Source organism: Mastomys coucha, unplaced genomic scaffold (assembly GCF_008632895.1).
Source record: "Mastomys coucha isolate ucsf_1 unplaced genomic scaffold, UCSF_Mcou_1 pScaffold12, whole genome shotgun sequence".
Taxonomy (NCBI): Eukaryota; Metazoa; Chordata; class Mammalia; order Rodentia; family Muridae; genus Mastomys; species Mastomys coucha.
The window spans coordinates 4,265,555-4,272,613 of NW_022196894.1; the positions used below are offsets into that span (position 1 = coordinate 4,265,555).

The 7,059-nt window shown below is 41.3% G+C and overlaps 1 long non-coding RNA gene across 1 annotated transcript in view; it reads right to left on the reverse strand.

Annotated features, from left to right (window-relative positions):
* The window catches only part of LOC116084796, a 60,868-nt gene that overhangs the window by 45,867 nt on the left and 7,942 nt on the right, over window positions 1-7,059 (reverse strand). The window contains exon 2 of the long non-coding RNA XR_004116268.1: window positions 5,044-5,233. This is a non-coding gene — a long non-coding RNA (uncharacterized LOC116084796). The remainder of the gene's footprint in view (window positions 1-5,043; window positions 5,234-7,059) is intronic.

Below are 7,059 nucleotides of genomic sequence, written 5' to 3' on the forward strand. Positions count from 1 at the left end.
CTCTCTCTCTCTCTCTCTCTCTCTCTCTCTCTCTCTCTCTCTCTCTCTCTCTCCCTCTCTCTCCTTCTTACCAGGGCCAGTCACTCCTGTCAAATGTTTATTCACCTTTTCTAATGAGCAGTTAATGGCTTCTGGCATCATTGGAGGTACACACATGGAGAGAACTGTTGGACTACAGCATGGCCGGATGTGCTACGATCATATAATCATGCACATGGGATCCTGAATTGAGCCCCACAGCCATTTCCTATCTCCTCCAATGGTTTCCCAGAGCAGAGAGTGTTTAGAAATACAGCTCTATTTTACTGCCTCAGATTTGCCACTTTATCTGGCTGCAACTTCCCCTCTTGGAATTGATAACGTGTTGGTTCTGAATCATAATGGTTACTTCCTCACGAACATCTGATGTTGTGAAATTAACAAAGATGAGAACTCCCCAACAGTTGAAGCCAAGAAAGGAACAATGTGAATGTACTTCAGTCATAATACCGAAGAGAATCCTATCATGAATTAGTAACAGATGGGAGAATACTATTCACTTCCAGTTTTACATAAATGTCTATAATGCGTGTTCTGATCATAAGTTTTTATTTCTTCCAGAGCTTCATTATGAGACTAGCAAGATTCCCCATTAAAAAATAATAATAAAAGAAAAGCTTAGGATGGGTAGATAGAATTTTCCCCTTTCTTCCTCTGCTTGTTAAGTAAAATAAGTAAATAATTCAGGTGAAAGATACGCATATCATCCATCGCTTGCCTTTTGTTTTAGCAATAAATTATTACAAATTCCCCTAAGCCACATCATCAAGAGCATGCATGTGTTTTCACATTAGCATCAATGGAAGAAAAGTGATAATTCATGGAGTCTCTAATCTCCTTTTTCCCTACACAACTTGGGAAAGTAAAAAACTTTACCACAGCAAATTTGAGTTAGTACCTATATCAGCCTGGTGGGATGGCTCAGCTTCTACAATACTTCCCATGGAAGCATGATGACCTGATTTCAATACCACGATTCTGGGTACAAGTGTTAAGCACACACTTATAACAGCAGAAGAGCAATGCAGAGAGGAAGAGACAAACAGATTCCTGGCACCTTCTGGCTGACAAGACTAGCTGACTAGGCAAATTCCAGGCTAGTGAAAAACACTGCATAAAACAAGATGACACCTAAGATTGACTTACAGCCTTCATATGCATCCATATCCACACACATAATGCACTGAAGTACACACACACACACACACACACACACACACATTTCCATTAACTGTGTATCTTAGATTAGTGTAAGGCACATAATATAACTTTGAGGTTCCCTCCAGAGTCCCATTCTTTTGGAAAGCAACAGCCATCTACCACTTGACCACGATCTTTCTTGGTACCTTTGCAGCATCTGTGAGTTGCTAGAGTTTGAGCCTTGAGCTTCATTACTGATAGGCTGTGTCCTATCTGACCATTCCTTTATTTCTATCCTTAGATAGAACACCATACCATGGAATATGGCACCTAACTTCTTAAGGGATATCCAAAGGTATAAGGTGTAACCAGGAAATGCAGAGGATCAGTTCCACAAGTATTAGACTAGACCAAAAATATCTCAAAAGGATCTCGGTAGGTAAACTGTCCTTTCTCCAGTGTGGTCACATCATCAGTGCATGTAGCTCCATTATTGTCATTCTGGTCTCTTTTTCTAAAGCCTTCTTAGAAAGTATCTCCCACAGAGCTACCATGCTTGCAGAGCAGACCTGCAGAGCCTCTGTGCAGCTTGTTAGGAAATGTGGACAGCTTTTAAGAGCTGTGCATGGCATTGCCTTGTGCTTCCAGGTCTCACTTTCATTTCCTCTCACCCTAGTTGTTCTGGATATGCTACTCTCAAGCAAGCTCTCCATACTTCACACTCTCTAAGTACTTAATCCTTGCCTCAAGCTCCAGGAGGTAATCTGGCAGGAAGTGAAGGCAAGCAGGCAACACTGCTTTTTCCTCAGGCCTCTTTCTATCTGGGCAGTGCTGCCCATTCAGATGCATAGGCTTCTCTCTTCTTCCACTTAACTCTTTCTGGAAATGCTCTCACAGAGACGTCTAGAGGTGAGTCTTTTAATTGATTCCAAACTCATTCAAGTTAAAAATCAATACTAACCTTCAAAGGATGCTGAGGGAGCTATTCTGGAGTCCCACGGGAGTTCGAGGACATCAGCAAATACTGAACCACAAGCTCACATGGTTTTCTCAGTTTTTACTAGAGGTGCACACCTGTGATTAAGCTTAGCTTATAAATTATGGATAGTAAGAAATTAACAACCATGACTAATAATCAAGTAATACAGTTGTCACCATGCAGGTTACTTTCTGTCAACTTGACACAAACTATGTTCACCCAGAAAGAGGAAACCTGATTTAAGAAATTGCCTCCATCATAGTGACCTGTAGGCAACCTTATGGGGTATTTTTTTATTAATGATTAATGGGGGAGGGCCCAGCCCACTATGGGGAGTGCTATCCCTGTCCAGATGACCCCGTGTTATATAAGAAAGCAAACTAAGCAAACCCTGGAGAGCAAACCAGTAAACAGTACCATCTATGGTCTCTTCTTTAGTTCCTGCCCCCAGGTTCTTGCCTTGGCTTTCCTCCATGATAGATGGAGGAAACCTATTCCTCTCCATGCTTTTGATCCTGGTGTTTATCACAGCAGCAGAGAAAGTAACTAAGAATGATTATTAATTATATTAATAAGTTGTCATTCAAAGACCTGTATGACCTGAGAGTGTGCCTAGGAAATGAGCCTAAGTAAGGTGATTGACATGAGCATGTGATGTAGCTTAGAGCTGCATCTGACCTTATGACCCCTGTCCAAAGGAAGGAAGATCATGTTTGTGACAGGGAGAAAAGAGCCTGAGATATCATCACAGGATTCAGAACAAGAACAGAATTTAAAATGTGTGCAACCTGTTTATTTCTGGAAATTTTCCAAGGAGAGTTTTCAAAATATAGTTGATGCTGTGTAACTGACTCTATAAAGAGAAAGGATGAGTGAGAGGACTCCTCCATGTTTTGTAAACAGTTAAACCCTTTTTTTAGTTTATGAAGGGTTAGGAATGCACATGCATGCGTGTGGAAGTCATAGGAGAAACTGTGGAATCAGTTCTCTCCTTAGACAATGATAGAACTCAGCTCACCAAGTAGCACTCACTTCTACCCTAGAGACATCACTCTTGTCCTGTCACCAATTTTTATTTAGAGATAAAGAGAGAATCAAGCTTTTTGCTCCCAGCTCTATATTTGACAGCCATGTGAATATTCCTTTCACTTTTTTCACTATATAAATTTACTTATTTACTTGTTTTATTAGATATTTTCTTTATTTACCTCTCAAATAATATCTCCTTTCCTGGTTCCACTCCAGAAAAAAAATTCCCTGTTCCCTCCCCCCTCCCCCTGCTCATCAACCCACCCTCTCCAGCTTCCTGGCCCTGGCATTCCCCTACACTGGGGCATAGAACTTTCACAGGACCACGGGCTCTCCCCCATTGATAACCAACTAGGCCATCATCTGCTACATATGCAGCTGGAGCCATGAGTCCCACCATGTGTACTGTGCTTGGTGGTTTAGTCCCTGGGACCTCTGAGGGTACTAGGTAGTTCATATTGTTGTTCCTTCTATGGGGCTGCAAACCCTTCAGCTCCTTTCAGTTAAGATCTGCTTCATTGATGCTTTATAGCTGCCTCTGCAGTAGGAAGGACAGCTCTCTGTTCTCAGCCAGGAGGACTCCTATTCATCCCTCAAGAGCTAGCCTTCTCTTTTCTGGTGTCATCCTGGTTTTCTTAATCATTATACTTCCTCCTCTGTTCCCCTCCAGGAGCCACTATATCATGTCTATACTTACATGACTCCTGGGTTATACTTATTAGTTTGAGTTTCCACATGACACTACTTTCTTCTGTCCACCAAGGCAGATTTTCATTGTGTAGCCCAGGCTGGCCATGAGCTTGCAGCAATCTTCCTGCCTCAGCCTCTGGATCACTGGCATATATGTATTTTTATATTCAGGTAGCCTGTCTATATTGATATGAAACTAGTTAAGTTTGTTTGTGTTGCAGGACTGATGCTCCGTGCAGTGTCAGAGGGCAGGTCTAAGCCCAGAACTCATCGTGTTCCTTGCATGGTTCCTTCCTTCTAACAAAGCTCCTCATTCCCCTTAGTCAATCTTCCTTCCTACAGCAACACCTTATTTGTGAAAATGCTCTTTCAAGAAAAGGGGGATACAGGCATTATTTTAGGGAGACTTTCTAAGGAGCCATAACAAGCCTATTTAAATCTTTTATTTGGTATTAACTAGATATTTTATCATAAGTGAGCAGGGAGTTTCTGGTTCACTAGTCTTTATTGCTTTCTTGAAAGCATTTCAACCTTTTTCATAGTTCAAGGCTGTATAATCCCCAGTCTTTTTTCCTTCAAATTTTAACTCCTTCACTGTGTTCCTCGTAAGTCCTCCTGTAAATGTCTCTCCCTGAGCTCAGCCTTGGGCTGTCATCCTGAATGAGAGCACGCTTTGAACTTGTTGAAAACTTGGCCTTTGAAACAGGACTGAAAGGATTGGAGTATTCCAGCGTATTTCACCCTCAGCCAAATGCATGTTCTGAGCAGTTTCTCCCTGGATTCAAAGTGACCTGAGGGAGCCCTACTCTGTAGAAATAGAACCAATAGTACTAGGTTTATCTTTGGCAGAGCCCATGTCTCTGGTCTAGGCATAATTCAGTAAACATCCTGATCTCTCTTGGAAATTCTTACAGGAAAACACAGTGAGGGGTAGCAGGATCTTCCTGCTGGGCTCCAGGCCTCTTTTCTTGCTCTCTTTTCTTCCCTCCCAGTGAGCATGTGTCTCCTCACACCTCACTTCTACTCCCACAGTGAGATTATGTCTCCTCCCACATCATCTTCCATTTCATCTTCTCTGTATTCACTATTGAAGAGCCTATTCAAATCTAGCTCTGTATGTCTGGTTATTGTGTCCTTCTTTCTCCTTCTGCAGCAGGCAAACTCACCTCAGCATAAAGAGGGGAAACTGGCTTCACAGCAGATGCCGCTCAGCTCAGAGAGATCATCTGTAGAGGTCTGAACTCTGGCCTCTGTTTCCTTTGCTTGAGACAGATCTAGTAAATGGAATACACTTTTTATTCTTCTCCATCACAAGACAGGAACTGAGACTTTCAATTCAGAATTCTGATTGCTGGCCTGAATGGAGATAGAATAACAGGAAGACAGATGTCATTGAAGTGTTCTAATCAGCACTGTCCAAGATTATTGGAGTCCAGGGGTGAGGCTAGTGTGGGTACTTTACCTTATAAATTTCTGGTTTAATCCCCAGAACCAGAAAAACAGAGTTAGAGACATTCTTTCCAGCCCTAACTAATCATATATGCATCCCACTAATTTAAAACAGGCCGCAAGGGCCACTGGAGCCTGGGCATGGCAGCACCCACCTATAATTCCAGCACTTGAAAACATGAATTATCATGAGTTCAAAATTAGTCTAAGGTATAGAGTCTCAAAAGCAAAACAGTGACAACAGCAGAAACACTGGACTGTTTGAATAGACTGACTTTGTAAAATAAATAAATAAATAAAGTCTGAAAAGACAGGGGCTAAAAATTGCAAACCTGGAATAAATCCTTTCTCATCACAGGAATCCCCAAGTATGTGTCACTAGTGGAGCAAAGCTGGATTGAGCAGAGAATCCATGTTAGGAGACAGATACACTTTTAGTTGTTATCAAAAGAGGCAGGCAGAAGGTCACTGGGTTGAAGATGAGAGATGTGGTACCCTAGACCCTTCTATGGAGGTTACAAATTCTAAATCTGAATCCTGGTGTGATGATACATACCTGCTATCCAAATACTTCAGAAGCAGAAGCAAGAAGAATTCCCATAAATTTCCAGGGTAGCCTGGTCTATACATTGAGGTCTGCATCTACCTATAGCATGTAGAAAGAACCTGCCTACAAAAAAATTTAATTTATATATTGAAATCTATCCAGCAATATAGTTTTCCTGGAGCTACAATGTGATAGGGTCATAAATGGCATGTTTAACACATGTCCAGCAAAATGTTAGCATGTTTGACTTTCCCTTCCTCCCTCCTCTCTCCTTCCTCCCTCCCTCCACCCCTCTCTTATTTATTTATTTATTTATTTATTTATTTATTTATTTTACAAAAGTCACTCTACTCAAAACAGTCCAGCACCCATGTCAGATGGCTCAGAACTACTTCAGGTTTAAAGAATCCAATTCCCTCTTCCAGCCTCCTCAGCCTCTGGCATGCATAGATGTACCACCACACACATGTATATATACATAATTCAATGAAATAAATCTTCAGATAGGCACATGGTTTTCAGCCTTATCTTCTAAATCCCAAATCATCTACAGAGCTTTTCTCAATTGTTCTCAGAATCTTCATGGTATAAGAGCAGCATGCCTTAAAATAAATTGATAAAGTGGAGATTTAAAGACTTTGTTGGGATTTGGATTGTACTGTCAGTAACAGTAAGAAAAAAAAATGACATCTTCAACTACCTGGAAAGAATGCTGAATGTGTGAGTGAAAGAGAAGGACAATTTCTTCAGGGGTTACTGCCAAGATGCCATGCTCCTGTAAAGAACCTTCACTCATGCTCCTGTCAGGAATCCCAATAAAGCTCACTGATACACACACACACACACACACACACAGAGAGAGAGAGAGAGAGAGAGAGAGAGAGAGAGAGAGAGAGAGAGAGGAAACTACTCAGAGACTAGTTAGAATTAAAAAGAACATTGGTGGGGTGGAAGGGATATGCAAGGGTAATGATCAAAATACACTATACATATATAAGTACCTCCTGGTAAAAACCATTGCTACATACAGTTAATGTCCTCTAATAGAAAACATTAAAAATAAAACACATTAAAAACAAGAAAACAACAGTGGAAGCAGAGCTCCCCTTTCCACAGGATCTCCTGGATTAAGACTGCAAGGTAAGCTTGCTCTCTCTCTCTCTCTCTCTCTCTCTCTCTCTCTCTC